General features: G+C 41.6%; 1 protein-coding gene across 1 annotated transcript in view; it reads left to right on the plus strand.

Moving 5' to 3' along the window:
* PIBF1 (progesterone immunomodulatory binding factor 1) overlaps positions 1-16,822 on the plus strand; it is a gene marked incomplete at both ends in the record, with an annotated part of 236,318 nt that overhangs the window by 176,656 nt on the left and 42,840 nt on the right. The gene's annotated exons all lie outside the window — the stretch shown is intronic.

The raw sequence follows: 16,822 nt of genomic DNA on the forward strand, positions 1-16,822 counted from the left end.
AATAAAATATAAAATGGGTCTGGGAGTATAGCCCGGAGGTAGAAAGCCTCTGGGTTCCACCCCCAGTACCACCAAAAAAATATAATAATAATAATAATAATAATAATAATAATAATAATAATAATAATAATTCTGTATATGTACATAGCCTTATTTGAGCTATTTCCTTTTGGTTTTGGTTTTTGGGGGTTTTTTTTGTGTGTGTGTGGTACTGGGGAATGGAATCTGGGAGTTTCTACCTCCGAGCTACATCCCCAGCCCTATTTTTTATTCTTTATTTTGAAACAGGGTCTCACTGAGTTGCAGAGGACCTCTAAGTAGCTGAGGCTGGCCACCCCACCCAGCTCTAGAATCCTCATTTTACAGAAGGAAAAATGAGTTTTGAAAAGGCTTGTCATAGGCCAGTTAGTAACTAAGGGATACAACCAATTGTGTGTTGTTTTTGAAGTCAGCTCTTTAAAAGTATAATATACAAACTAAGATTTTGCATACATTTCTATGCTTTTTGATGCATACACATAGTTGTGAAACTACCACCATAATCAATATGTAGAATAATCCTCCTATCCAAAAAGCCCCTTACCCCACCCTGCCTGAACAACCACTATTCTACGTCTGTACCTGTATACTTTTACCTTTTACAGAATGTCATAGCAACAAAATTACCAATAAATAGGCTTTTGAGTTTGACTTTTTTCACTTACTGAGTGATAAAATATATATATTAATATTATAATTATCAATTTGTGATGTGAATATTACAGGGCTAGGGAATAGCTCAGTGGTAGTGCGCCCCTGGGTTTAGTCCCCAGTAAACACACACACACACTCACACACACACACATGCACGCACATACACACACACACACACACACACACACACACACACACACCCTACACACATGCACACACAAAGTAAAAAGTAAAGCTTAAGCCAGGCATGGTAACATGTAATCCCTGTATTTGGGAGGCTGAGACAAGAGAATGACAGGTTCAAGGACAGCCTCAGCAAATAATAAGACTCTCATCAACCTAGCAAGACCCTGTGTCAAAAAAATATATAATAGGGCTGAGAGCCAGGCGTCCTGACACATGCTTATAATCCCAGTACTTGAAAGGCTAAGACAGGAGTATCGTGGGTTCACGGCCAGCCTCAGCTATTTAGTGAGTCCCTCTGAAACTTAGACCCTGTTTCAAAATAAAGGATAAAAAATAGGGCTGGGGATGTAGCTCAGAGATAGAATGCCCCCAGGTTCAATGGTTCAATTCCCAGCACCACCAAAAAAAAAAAAAAAAAAAATATATATAATATATATATATATATATATATATATATATATATATTGCCCCTGGGTTCAATTCCCAGTGCCACAAAAATAAAATAAATAAATAAACAAGCAAATAAATAAATCTTATAAGACAAATCTGACCCAAGTTTGTTATTTTTTTCTAAAAACCATTTAATACCAACCTGTACTGTGAATAAAGATACACAGGCCTATGGAGACCACTAATACCCTGGAAATGCTTGGTCCTTCCCCTGAGCATGTGCTGATGAAAGAGAGGGTCTGCAGGATGTGTTTATTTGCTTCATGATTATTGGATAATTTGCTTATGAGTATTTATGGTTCTGCTGATCATGTACTCAGAGTGACCAATAGATAAGAGTTGTATAAGAATAACTCTGACAGAGAATTTGTTTCTTTTTGCTGTGCTAACGATGGAACCCAGAGTCTCATGCATGCTAGGCAAACACTTGGTCTCTGAGCTACACCCCTACTACTGATAACGGTATCTTAAAAGTGAAAGCCAGGACTGTGCCTCGGGCGAGGCAGGCCAGGCACTCGCAGCGCCTCCACGTGCAGGGCAGGTCCCGAGAGCCAGCTCAGCTTTGTGGTCACCCGGGGCTCCCAGTCTGCGCCACACTAGACAAGGCCCTGGGGAAAGGACCTGCTGTAAGTCACAGTTTTAATCAATAACATGTCAACAGTTTATATTAGAGATTCAAAAAGAGAACAAATGAACTTTAAGTTTCTCGCTTTCACTTTTGAGTTGGACAGCCCTAGCTCAACTTTTGCAGCAGAATTTCTTAGTTGTGATGAAGCGGTGTGAGCTCATGTGATGTGGATTCACATCCATGTAATGCGAATGTAAGCCACTCACATAGTCACAACGCACATGTTAAATAAAAGAAAGAAAACAAGCCAATTCTAGTTTGCCAGCTCTAAAACATTTGGGACCTAGCCATACAGAGGTTTTGTTTATTTGCCTGTTTGTCTGTTGTGGCATTGGGGATGTAATCCAGGGGCCTTCTACCTCTGAACTATACCCCCAGCCCTATTTTTATTTATTTTTTATTTTTGGTGGTACTGGGGATGGAACCCTGGGCCTTTCTACCTCCAGACTATACTCCCAGACCTATTTTATATTTTATATTTCATGTTTTTTTATTTGGAAACAGGGTCTCACTAACTTACTGAAAGCCTCACTAAGTAGCTGAGGCTGGCTTCGAACCTGTGCGATCCTCCTGTCTCAGCCTCCCAAGCACAGGGATTACAAGCGTGCGCCACCATGCCCAGCTTCTATTTTTATTTTTATTTTGAAACAAGGTCTCTCTAGGTTGATAAGAGTCTCACTACTTACTGAGGTTGTCCTCAAACCTGCAATCCTCCTGCGTTAGCCTCCCAAGTACTGGAATTATAACCATGCACAACCACACCTGGCCATAGAGATTTTTTTTTTAATTTTTTATTTTTTGCAGTAACTAAGAATTGAACCTAGTATCATCTACCTCGGAAACTACACCCCCAGTCCTATTTTTTATTCTTCATTTTGAAACAGTGTCTCACTAAATACCTAAAGTTGGTCATGAACTTGTGATCCTTCTATCTCAGTGTCCCAAGTACTGGGATTACAAACATGCACCACCACACCCAGCTGAGATTTTTGGTTTTTTTGGTGTGTGTGTGTGTGTGTGTGTGTGTGTGTGTGTGTGTGTGTTTGTGTGTGGTACTGGGGATGGAAGCCAGGAGCATTCTACCTCCAAGCTATACCCCCAGTCCTGTTTTTTATTCTTTATTTTGAAACAGGGTCTCACTGAGTTGCAAAGGGCCTCACTAAGTAGTAGCTGAGGCTGTCCTCAAGCCAAGCTCCTCCCATCTCAGCCTCCCAAATGCTGGGATTACAAGCATGCACCACCACACCTGGCCCAGCCCTATTTTTTTATCCTTTATTTTGAAACAGGGTCTCACTGAGTTACAGAGGGCCTCACTACTCACCCATAGCTCTTTTTTCTAAATTCTCCACATTTGATTTATTATGGGTGTTTTTGTTTGTTTGTTTTTTGTTTTGTTTTGTTTTGTTTTGTTTTGGTGGTACTGAGGTTCCTGAAAACCCTTCTCCAGGCTGCACTCCCACTCCCAGACCCAATATATATATATATATATAATTTTTTTTTTTTTAAACAGGGTCTCTGAAGCCAGCGCGGCTGGCTTCAAACCTGAGCGATCCTCCTGTCTCCGCCTCCCAAGCACGGGGATTACAAGCGTGCGCCACCACGCCCAGCTGATTTATTATGTTTTTGATACAGGTCTCACTAGGTGGCCTGGGCTTGTCTCAAACTCTAGGGCTTAAGTGATTCTCCCACCTTAGCCTCCTGAGTAGCTGGGCCACAAGTGTGAGTTACCATGTCCAGCTAAATTCTCCAGGTTTCGTCCCTTATTCAGTGAAACCATAAATCAAAGTAGGGAAGAGCAGCAGTGTGGCTGGTGGTGTGGCTCTTGCCTAACATTCAAGAGATGTGGGTCCAGCCGCGTGTGGTGGTGCACGCTTGTAACCCAAGCATTCGGGAGGCTGAGACCAGAGGATCGTGGTTCACAGACAGCCTCAGCTACTTAGTGAGGCCCTTTGCAACTCAGTGAGACCCGGTTTCAAAATAAAGAATAAAAAATAGGGCAGGGGTGTAGCTCGGAGGTCAAATGCCCCGGGGTTCCATCCCCAAACCCACAAAAAAAGAGAGAGAGAGACAGACAGAGACAGAGACACATGATGGGTCCAATTCCCAGCGCTATAAACAGGAAAAAAGAAGAAGAAAATGACTTTTCTTTGTGTAAGATATTCTGCCTGGAGAAAAAAAGACAAGATCTTGCTCTTCACAAAATTCCTTCTATTAAGGCATGATTTATTATCATGCCCTCAGCTTTTAGAAAGAAAAGAATAAAACAAAACCTGGTACATTCTCTCTTTGCTTTTGTAAAACTACTTAAGGTAGTGTATGAAATATTTCCACATGTATTATCTAATTTAATCTTTACTACAGTCCACTGGTAAATATCACTGTCTCCACTTTTACAGATGGGACAGATGCCGATAAGAGTTTATTTAAGCATAATTACATACCTTCAAAATTAGAAGTAAATCTGTTTTGGGTTTGTTTTTTGTTTTGTTTTGTTTTGTTTTTTACAGTACTGGGGATGGAACTTGGGGGTGGGGTGGGGGGAACGTTCTGCCTCTGAGCGACATCCCCAGCCCTAGTTTTTATTCTTTATTTTGAAACAGGGTCTCACTGAGTTGTAAAGGGCCTCACTAAGTAGCTGAGGCTGTCCAAGAACTGCGATCCTCCTGTCTCAGCCTCCTGAATGCTAGGATTACAAGCGTGCGCCACCATGCCCAGTTTATTAGAAGTAAACCTAGCCGGGCGTGGTGGCGCACGCTTGTAATTCCCGCTCTTGGGAGGCTGAGACAGGAGGATCGCACAGGTTCGAAGCCAGCCTCAGCTACTTAGTGAGGCTCTCAGCAACTTAGTGAGACCCTGTTTCCAAATAAAGTATAAAATAGGTCTGGGAGTGTAGCCCAGAGGTAGAAAAGCCCCTGGGTTCCACCCCCAGTACCACACACCAAAAAAAAGAAGTAAATCTGTTTTTGTGTTTCCTTCCTGGAGGTGGGGGAGAGTTTTCATTAGTCCCATTTCGACAGAAATCTCATGATAAGGTTTTGCTTGCAGTAGTTTCAGGAAGGTTTTTCCTCTGCAGATGAAGTTATAGCCTTCTTTCTTTATATCAGAAAAAGAAAACCTTATAATTTAATATACTTCTTTTTTTAAATTGCCAAAACACAGGTGTTAGAATTTTTTTTTCCTTGCTTTTACCTTTATGCCTTAGGATAACTTTTTCTGTTTCTGAAAGAAACAATAGTATGTAATCTATTTCACTATTAAATGTCTTCTCTGGGCTTGGTGGTACCCACTTGTAAGACCAGCCTCAGCTATTTAGTGAGACCTTGTTTCAAAATAAAAAAATAAAATAGGGCTGGGGGTGTAGCTGAGGTAGAATGGGCTTGGGTTCAATTTCCAATAACACACACAAAAAAAAGGAGACTTCACTTGTACTAGTATTAAGACCTAGTGTAAATAAATAAGTGTAAACAAAATGTAAACAAATGATTAGGTTAAAAAAAAAAAAAACCAGGAGTGGTGGTGCAAGCCTGTGATCCCAGTACTAAGAGACTAAGATAAGAGAGTGATAGGTTTAAGGACAGCCTCAGCAATTTAGCAAGACTCTTAGCAATCTAGAAAGACCCTGTTTCAAAATAAAAAATAGAGCCAGGAGTGGTAGCACACACTTATAACCCCAGCGTTTGAGAGGCTGAGACAGGAGTGTCGCAGTTCACGGACAGCTTCAGCTACTACTTAATGAAGCCCTTTGCAACTCACTGAGACCCTGTTTCAAAATAAAGAATAAAAAATAGGGCTGGGGGTATAGCTAAGAGGTAAAATAGTCCTGGGCTCCATCCCCAGTAGCGCAAATATAAAATAGAAATAAGAAATAAAGCCAGGTGTGGTGGCACATGCTTGTAATCCCAGTATTTGGAAGGCTGAGACAAGAGCCAGCCTCAGCTACTTAGTGAGGCTCTCTGCAACTTAGTGAGACCCTGTTTCAAAATAAAGAATAAAAACAGTACTGCAATCAATCAATCAATCAATCAATCAATCAATAAAAAGGGTTGAGGTGTAGAACATCCTTGGGTTCAATCCCTAGTACCAAAACAAAGGTAAAAGAAGAAAGATCAGCTGGTCTCACTCTTAGACAATAGCAGAGCTGAAAAGAATTTAGATTTGCATGTAAAAATGTTTCTTGAGTGATTTCTTTCTTGAGTTTATCTCTCAGGGGTCTTCATTATTAACCTTTATTTTTATCATTTTTAAATTGATTTTGGTTTTTTGTGACACTGGGAATTGAACCCAGGGACATCCTACATCTGAACTATGTTGCCAGCCTATTTTGTTTTTTTATTTTGAAGCAGGGTATTGATGAATCCCCAGTACTACAAAAAAAAACAAAACAGAGTCTCACTAAATTGCTGAGGCTGGCCTTGAACCTGTGATCCTCCAGTCTCAGCCTCTCAGGTACTGAGATTACAGGTGAATACCCACACACCCAGTTTTCATCCATTTTTATTTGATCATATTGCATTATGTATATAAGATTTATTGATCACCTTTGGATTTTTTTTAATGGTACTACAGATTGAACCACACAGGGGCATTCTACCTCTAAGATACTCTCCCCAGCCGGGCGTGGTGGTGCATGCATGTAATCCCAGCATTCGGGAGGCTGAGACCGGAGGATCACGGTTCGCGGACAGCCTCAGCTACTTAGTGAGGCCCTCTGCAACTCAGTGAGACCCGGTTTCAAAATAAAGAATAAAAAAAATAGGGCAGGAGGTATAGCTCAAGGTTGAATGCCCCTGGGTTCCATCCCCAGACCTGCAAAAATAATAATAATAAGATACTCCCCCCAGCCCTAATTTATTCTTGTTTTGAAAGAATCTCACTAAATTTCAGAGGGCCTAACTAAGTAGCTGTTGTTAGGATCTTTTAGTCTCATCCTGAGTACTGGGATTATAAGCCTGTGCCACCAGGACTCACACCTTTGGAAATTCTAATTCTGCTTTTTTTTTTTTTTTTCTATTTTTGTGGGATGGGAGGGTGTTTTCATTTCATTTCATTCTTTTTATTTTATTTTGGTACTAGAGATTGAACCCAGGAGGATTCTACCTTCAGGCTACACCCACAATCCTTTTTAATTTTCAGTTTGAAACAAGGTCTTGCTAAATCCCTGAGCCTTATAAATAACTGAGGTTGGCTTCGAACCTGTGATCCTCCTGTCTCAGCCTCCCAAGTACTGGGATTACAGGCATGTACCACCATGTCTGGCCTATCGGTTCTTTGCTTCATTTTTTGGGGTGAAACCCAGGGTCTCACCCAGGCTAGGTAGGTATTCTACTACTGAGCTATATAAAACTAATCCCTAATTCCGTTTTTCTTTGTATACATTTGGTCATATGTGCTCATAAATAAGCTTTGGACAGTAGTAAAAAGTATCTTTAATTAGCCAAAGGTGGAATAGGATACTGAGCTCATTTAAGAAGCTGATGTCAAATTCCCCTTTTTTTGGAGCTATATTAAGAGCAACAGTAAGAACCCCACTTAGGAAGCTACTGCAGTGTTTATGGCGTGAGGGAGGATGTCTTGACCTTGATTGCTGATGATGAGGCGGGACAAAAATGGACCAGTTTGAAGCTATTTAGGAAGAGGGCCACGGTGGTTGGCTGAATTTAGGGACTGATGGAGACAGGAATAATGGGAGTCCTGCTTCAGCCTGGATCAATAGTGGTACTACACAGAAGGAGGAGGAAGAAAATTGGGAAAGAAAAGGCCAAGGCGTATCTAAATGAGTATATCTACTAGAGAGGTTTTTATGTGTGTGTGTGTGCGGTACTAGCATTCTACCTCCGAGCTACCCCAGCCCTATTTTTTATTCTGTATTTTGAAACAGAGTCCCACTGAGTTGCAGAGGCCTCACTAAGTAGCTGAGACTGGTCTTGAACCTGCAATCTTCCTGTCTCGGCCTCCCAAATGCTGGGATTACAAGCGTGCCCACCTACTAGAGAGTTTAAAAATGTGTTTGGGGGATACTTGGAGGTTTTGTTTGTTTGTTGATGTGTCTGTTTTGCAGTACACACATGCTAGGCAAGCACTGTACCACCAAGCTGCATCCCTAGCCCTTTTTTATTTTGAGACAGGACTTCATTGGGTGGCCCAGGCTATTCTCAAACTTGTGATCCACCTGCTTCATCCTATCAAGTAGCTGATATTACAAGGCATATGCCACCGTGTCTGACCAAAAATATAAATTCTTGAGCCCAAGGTAGAGAACTTATCGAAAGGTAGATTTGAATATGGGTATGGTGGCCCATGCCTGGAATCCCTGGTACTTAGGAAGCTGAGACAAGAAGATCACAGGTTCAAGAACAATCTCAGCAAGCAGTAAGACCCTAGCAAGACCCTATTTCAAAATAAGAATTTCAAAATATGTCTCGAGGTGCAGATCAGAGGTAGAATGCCCCTGGGTTCAATCCCCAGTACCAATAAATTAAATAAATGAATGACTAAATGAAATAAAGGTAGCTTTGAGAGTCATAACATAAAGGTGGCACTTTACATGAAAGGCAATTAAATTAACTCTTAAGAGTGTAGAAGCCGGGCGTGGTGGCACACACTTGTACTTCCAGCATTTGGAAGGATGAGTCAGAAGGATCGCAGTTCACAGACAGCCTCAGCTTCTTAGTGAGAGGTCCTCTGCAACTTAGTGAGACCCTGTTTCAAAATAAAAAATAGGGCTGGGGTCCTGCTCAGAGGTAGAATGCTCCTGGGTTCCATCCCCAGTGCCGCAAAAAATTAAGTGTGGAAGCCGGGTATAGTAGAGAACACTTGTAACCCCAGTACATGGAAGGCTGAGACAGGAGGATAGTATGTTTGAAGCCAACCTCAGCAACTTAGCGAGGCTCTTAGCAGTTTAATGAGACCTGGTTTTCAAGTAAAAAATCAAATAGGGCTGAGATGTAGCTCAGTAGTATAATGCCCTTGGATTCAATCCCCAGTACTAAAGAGAGAAAGAGAGAGGCAGATGGACAGAAATGATTGGAACAGAGTTTTAAGGAAAATAAATTTTTGAAATCGATATGTAAAAAGTGAATGATATACATTACACATTTCATTTCCTTGCCACTGAAAAGCCATGTATTTATACATGGTGTAAATATACATGTATTTATTCTGTGTGGTATTGCTAAGGCAGCACTCAGCTTCCTGGTACAACATGGAGAAGATGGACGGCGGGTTGAATTTCGTTCCGCCTTCTGCTGCATGGACATGTATACATGTTCAACTCTGTCCTGAAATTGGACATTTTCTACTACCCCCACACCAGTGGTACTAGGGATTGAACTCAGGGACATTGTACTTCAGAGCTACACCCCTATCCTTTTTTATTTTGAAATGGGACCTCGCTAGGTTGCTGAGAATCTTGGTAAATTACTGCGGCTGATCTGGAACCTGTGAGCCTCCTGCTTCAGCCTCCCCAGTACTGAGATTAGAGGTGTGCACCACCGTGCCTGGCTCAGCTCCTACATTTTAAGTCCTGTGGAAAAGACCAGCAGTTAGACAAGATTTGGGCTCATATCCCTGTCCTATAAATAGCTATGGATTCTTGGAGTAACAATTTCATCCCTCTAAACTATCTTATCTATAAATAAAGGTAATATCTACTCTGAAGAGTTATAAGAGGATTAAATAATGTAATTAAGTTCCTGGCTAGCCGGGCATGGTGGTGCATGCTTGTAATCCCAGCATTGGGGAGGCTGAGCTGGGAGGATCGCGGTTCTCAGACAGCCTCAGCTACTACTTAGTGAGGCCCTTTGCAACTCAGTGAGACCCTTTTTCAAAATAAAGAATAAAAAATTGGGACTGGGGGTGAAGCTCAGAGGTAGAATGCCCCTGAGTTCCATCCCCAGTACCGCAAAAAAGATGATGATGATGATGATGATGATGATGATGATGATGATGATGATGTTTCTGCCACATAACAGAAACTCAAGAAATGTATTGTCTTTCTTTTTTCCCTTTTATTTCAAAGATCAATTAAAATATCTTCTATTCTTTGAAGCCCTCTAATTTGGCAAAGAAAAACTTGCCCTTCTCTATCTCATACCTGCTCCTGCTCCTATTAATGTTCACATCAGTATATACCATAATTATATATCTGTCTTGCCCAATAGAATGCTAAATTGTTTTTTTGTATCTTACCCATTTGCATATATATTTTGCCTATAAGAATTTGCTTAAATGTTTGTTAAAATAATTATAGTCCTTCCCAGTCATCAGTAATAATTGTCAAGTATAGAAAGCTTTACAAACTGCCATTTAATATATTTTCATTCCCGCCCCTTAAAAAGGATTTCACACTGATAACTGACACCATTCTAACTAGAAAAGGCACAGAAGCTCTCCTATACTCAAGAACAGTTTCAGGGAACTCTCTGAAAATAGCTAATAGGAATGTTTGTCGAGAACAGACCCACACCTAAAACCCAGGATTTGACAGTTGTAGCCGTAGCAGCCTCCATCATTCTCCGGCTCTAAGGAATAGTATAGAGAGTGGAGGATGAGACAGCTGTTTCAGGCCGAGGATGTAGCCCATGACAGGCTGTAAGTTCCATCCCTAGCACTAAAAAAGTAAAAATTTAAAAATCTGGTTTTGCTTATTTGTATTCTTGTGGTACTAGAAATTGAACTCAAGGACATTCTACCTCTGAGCTATACCCCCAGCTCCCTTTTTTTTTTAAGTTTTTGAAACAGAATCTCACTAGGTTCCAAAGTCTCACTACTTTCTGATGCTAGTCTTGAACCTACAGTCCTCCTGTATCAGCTTCACAAGTACTGGGATTTCAAGATATCTGTTTGGGTTTTTTTATTGTTTCTTTGTTTGGTTTTGGTACTGGTGCTTGAACACAGGGGCCGTATAGGCATTCTACCTCCAAGATATACCCCCAGCCCTATTTTTATTCTGTGTGTGTGTGTGTGTGTGTGTGTGTGTGTGTGTGTGTGTGTTGTATTTTACTGGGGATACAATCCGGGGCATTCTACCTCCGAGCTATACCCCCAGCCCTATTTTTTATTTTAATTTATTTATTTAAACAAGGTCTCGCTAAGAGCTGAGTCTGGAGTTGGGAGTGGGGGCGCACGCTTGTAATCCCAGCATTTGGGAGGCTGAGACAGAAGGATGGCGGTTCACAGACAACCTCAGCTACTTAGTGAGGCCCTCTGCAACTTAGTGAGACCCTGCTTCAAAATAAAAGAATAAAAAATAGAGCCAGGGGTGTAGCTTGGAGGTAGAATGCCCCTGGGTTCCATCCCCAGTACCACGGGGGGGGCTGAATCTGTCTACAAACCTGCGATCTTCCTGTTTCAACCTCCCAAGTACCAGGATTACAAGCCTGCGCCATCACTCCCAGCGAGATATCTGTTTTTAAGACCTTGGATATCTGTTAATCCTCTCATCCAATGTTTCTGCCAATAGCATGTCTCACAGCCACAGTTATTTTAGTTAGTATTTAACCAGAATTAATCAAGCACTTCTTACGAAGGACCTAGAATACACAAGGCCCCACACTCGCCTCCGCGTTGAACTAACTCCTTTTATCCTAGGTAACTTCTTACAGCCGTGCATGTCACTTAGCAAAAAGAAAAAAAACCCTGCAGTAAGCCAGGTTTCTTAAAAGTGAAGTCACAGTATAATTATCATTCTTTTATGGTATGCTTATGTTCCCGGACTCTAACTCATGTTCTTTGTGATTTCTCGGAAGATTTCAGGGACATTTCAGCATCCCAAGTGCCCCTTAGGCAATCCACTTCATAAAGCGTTCCAGCAAATTGCATATTTCTATATGTGTGTCACTCTTTGGGGTTCATACTTAACTGTTTTGAAATTTTCTTAAGAATACCTTTTTATATGTTTTTTTAAATGCACCTATGCACAAGAAAATTCTACAGTCAGCATGGCTGAAACAAAAAAAAACACTGACTGGGTAAGTTAATTTTTCTTTAAAATATAATTACTTGCCGGGCTTGGTGGCGCACGCTTGTAATCCCCGCGCTTGGGAGGCTGAGACAGGAGGATCGCATGGGTTCAAAGCCAGCCTCAGCCACTCAGTGAGGCTTCCAGCAACTTAGTGAGACCCTGTTTCTAAATAAAATATAAAAAAGGTCTGGGAGTATAGGCCGGAGGTAGAAAGCATCTGGGTCCCACCCCCAGTACCACCAAAAATAAATAAATAAATAAATAAATAAATATAATATAATTACTTCATGACTTAGTTTCAAGTCACTGCCCTATTCCCTCTGGCACAGGGCTTTAGTAACTGATCCTGTCCTTCCGTCTTTGTAATAAGAAAATCACTTAAGCTTACAGCCAAAAAAATAAATAAATAAAAATAAAACAAAATATAATTACTTAGCCGGGCGTGGTGGTGCACGCTTGTAATCCCAGCTTGGGAGGCTGAGACCGGAGGATCACAGTTTGTGGCCAGCCTCGGCTACTGAGTGAGGCCCTCTGAAACTCAGTGAGACCCTATTTCAAAATAAAGAATAAAAATAGGGCTGGGGGTATAACTCGGAGGTACAGTGCTCCTGAGTTCCATCCCCAGTACTGCAAAAAAATAAGAAAAGGAGAGAGAGCCCTATGAAGGTCATTTCATAGAAGCAGCAACTCAATCTCAGTTATCCATTCTGAAGAATACCAACTCTTCTCACTGTTTTTTGGTTTTTTGGTTTTTCGGTACTATGGATGGAAACCAGGGGCATTCTCCCTCCAAGCTACACTCCCAGACCTATTTTATATTTTATTTGGACACAGAGTCTATTAAACCAGCTGAGGCTGCCTTCGAACCTGCGCGATCCTCCTGTCTCTGCCTCCCAAGCATGGGAATTACAAGCGTGCGCCGCCACGCCCGGCTTCCCCAGCCCTATTTTTTATTCTTTATTTTGAAACAGGGTCTCACTAAGTAGTAGCTGAAGCTGTCCTTGAACCGCGATCCTCCCATCTCAGCCTCCCAAATGCTGGGATTACAAGCGTGCGACCCCATGCCCAGCTCTCTTCTCAGTTTTGTCTGTGGAAATATTTTAAGCTAGATTCTATGGACCATTATACAGTCGTGTAAAACTTAAATAGAGCTAGATCAGAATGGTTTGGGGTTCCATAGTATTTGGCCTTCTTTAATTTTAAATCATCATCTTATTTTTTTTTTTTTTTTTTTGTGGTACTGGGGGTGGAACCCAGAGGCTTTCTACCTCCGGGCTACACTCCCAGGCCTTTTTTATATTTTATTTGGAAACAGGGTCTCACTAGGTTGCTGAGAGCCTCACTAAGTAGCTGAGGTTGGCTTCGAACCCGTGCAATCCTCCTGTCTCAGCCTCCCAAGCGCGGGGATTATACAAGCGTGCGCCACCACGCCCGGCTAAAATCATCATCTTTAAAATTACAAATATCTTTGTTGTATCCTGCAAGTAAAACTCTGTCTCATGTTGAGCAATATGTCTCATCATAAAAATTTATTATCTGAAGCTGGGTGTGGTGGTGCATGTTTATAATGCCAGTACTTGGAAGGCTGAGACAGGAGGATCTCGAGTTGGCAGATAGCCTCAGCTACTTAGTGAGGTCCTTTGCAACTTAGTGAGAACTTGTTTCAAAATAAAGACTAAAAAATAGAGCCAGGCATGGTGGTGTACGCTTGTAATCCCAGCATTTGGGAGGCTGAAACAGGAGGATCGCAGTTCACAGACAGCTTCAGCTACTTAGTGAGGCCGTTTGCAACTCAGTGAGACCCTGTTTCAGAAGAAAATAAAGAATTTTTAAAAAAGGGCTGGGGGTGTAGCTCTGAGGTAGAATGCCCCTGAGTTTCATCCCCAATACAGGAAAAAGAAAAAGAAAAAGAAAAAAAGGGCTTGGGATAGAGCTTGGAGGTAGAATACCACTGGGATCCATCCCTAATACCATAATGGCCTGTCATATTTTTATTAGAGAGACAGAGAGTGTGTGTATTTGTGGAGGGGTTGTTTTATTTTGTTTTTATTGGGGATCCCCAGGGCAATCTGCCTCCAAATTATAGCACCAGCCCTATTTTATTTTTATTTCGAAACAGGGTCTTAGTAGGCTGATGAGAGTCTCACTGCTTGATGAGGCTGTCCTCAAACTTGCAATCTTCCTGTCTCAGCCTCCCAAGTACTAGGATTACAGGCATGAACTACCATGTCTGGCTTTATTTGATATTTCTTAACAATGAAATGTGTATTTTCTTTACTGTATTCTAGGAGCTTGTAGTTTTATAAGTTTGAGGTTTTGTTTTGTTTTGTTTGTTTTGGTACTGGAGATTGAACTCGAGCATTCTACCTCTGAGCTACATCCCCAGCCCTATTTTTTTGTTCTTTGAATCATAGTCTCACTAAGTGGCTGAGGCTGGCCTCGAACTTGTGATCTTAGCCTCCCAAGTACTGGGATTACAAGTGTGTGTACCACACTTGGCTTGTAGTATATTTTTTAAAAATAAAAATATACTTCTTTGACTTTTTCCTGTCAGTAAGGAACAAGTAAATGACCTCTTGCTATCATCTCGAATTCTCTTTCTATGACTTTTAGAATAGAAATAGCTTATCACAAACCAAACAATTGTAGTACAGTAGGACGTAAACACACACACATACACTCACAAAGAAAAAACAAAAACACAACTATAAGTGCCGGAAAATGTGCTTGGCCAATAGAAAACACTAAAATGGTGTGAGATAATTATGATGATAATTATTAGGGACCATATGGGATTGATTGATTTATTGATTTATTGATTTATACTGAAGATTGAACTCAGGGGCCTTCTATCTCTGAACTACACCCCCAGCCCTATTTTATTTTTATTTTGAAACAGGATCTCACTAAGTCACTGAGAGTCTCACTATTTGCTGAAGCTGTTCTGGAATCTGTGATCCTCCTGTCTCAGCCTCCCAATTTACTGGGATTACGAACGTGTGCCACCGTGCCCAGCTTTCGGTATTATTTTGATACAAACTTAACAAGTCGCTGTCCCCATGTCAAGGAGCTAACACTAAAAGAAAGATGGTAGAAATACAATATGAAGAGACGATTCGCCCTGGGATGAGTCACACTCTAAAAGCGAGTGCTCAAAGTAGCAAGCAGGGTTTAGAGACTGAGGTTGATGCTAAAAATTTACAAAAATATGCACCAGAACTTTCAGAGACAGGAAAGGTCAGGAACTAGACAGCAACTAGCTGAATGCTGCTGTAGAAGGGGAAGCAGTCCGCTTGGTCCAAAGGCCAGGCATTAAGGACAGGAGTGCCGCAAGGCAAAGAAGGCACCGTCAGGGATCCAAAGCCTTAGTGGGAGGTTTGATGAGCTGAAGGGACTAGGCAAAAGAGCCAGACTTCTGGGTGGCAGCCGCAGATTCCACTCAGCCCTTCTCCAGCCATCCCCAGGGAGAATGGCCCCAGGCTCTGGAGAGGATGCTCCGCAGTGCAGCGAGGTCCCCAGGCTATGGCAGCACACTGTCTGCCCTCACTCAGGAGGACCACAGCTCTCACTGAGCTCCATCATAGAGAGGTACTGCTCCAGAAATGTCTGTTGTTTCATCGGGAACGCACGAGAGGAAGGAGTAGACAGACTTTATTCTCCACTGTCCTAGGCCAGGACTTACTTCTTTATTCTGTTGTAGGCCCAAAACTCGCACTGCTCGGAAACAATCTAAGGAAAACAGAATGAGGAAAGAATTCTTTTCAGTCTTAAGAGAGATGAATGAACAGGGGTGTGTAGAGAAGATAAGACTTAAAGAAAGATAAGAAATTCAAAAGAAGCCACTCACTATGCCTATCTCCAAAGCTGAAATTTAAAGCAAAGGAGATACCTTCTGCTGTGTTTTGTTTTGTTTGGGGTCTTGTTTTCTTTCCATTGTTTGCTAAGGGAAAGCTCTACCTTGATAGTTAATTTGTCTTCACTTTCCAAGCCTGAGCTCTGTCACACATGGCCAGAGGTGTCTTTTTTCACACACATAATATACATGATTACGGGGTACACTATAATTCAGTACATGTATACAGTATGTTTAGAGGGAGGTTTGGGGGTTTGTTTTTTATGGTACTGGGAATTCAACCTTGGATTTGACTTCAAGCTATGCCCCAGCCCTATTGTATTTTCATTTTGAAACAAGGTCTTTTTAGGTGCAGGAAGAATGTTAGAAAAAGAGTTTTAAGTTGTGTATAGAGACTTGTTGAATAACTTGGAGTTACCCAGATTCCTCCCAAATATTAAATTATACCAACGACCTTGATAGAAGACATCTGCATTTTTTTTTTTTTTTTGGCAGAATTAGAACTGGGGGTTGAACTCAAGGGCATTTTACCTCCGAGCTACACACCCAGCCCTATTTTTTACTCTTTATTTTGAAATGGTCTCACTAGTTGCAGATGTCCTCACTAAGTATCTGAGGCTGGCTGTCAACCTGTGATCCTCCTGTCTCGGCCTCCCAAGTACTGGGATTGCGAGTGTTTGCCGCCATGCCCACCTGCATCTGCATTCCTAGGTAAACAATGAAAATTCTCAGATGGAATTCTTGCCCTTGGTTGCTCATTTCACTTCATAGTAGCTAAATTAGTTTGGTTAATTTCTTGAGCTTCTGAGAGTCAAAACTGAAGAAATAGCCACCCCTTGGTATTTTAAAATATATTATATTATTACATGAAATAATTAGCACAAGCCAGAAGTAGTGTGCACGCTTGTAATCCAGTACTTGGGAGGATGAGACAGGAGGAGCGCAAGTTCGTGGCCAGCCTCAGCTACTTAGTGAGGCCCGCAGCAACTTAGTGAGACCCCGTTTCAAAATAAAGAATAAAAAATAGAATTGGGGGTGTAGCTTGAAGGTA

This window comes from Muscardinus avellanarius (assembly GCF_963383645.1).
Source record: "Muscardinus avellanarius genome assembly, chromosome: 2".
In the NCBI taxonomy this organism is placed as follows: domain Eukaryota; kingdom Metazoa; phylum Chordata; class Mammalia; order Rodentia; family Gliridae; genus Muscardinus; species Muscardinus avellanarius.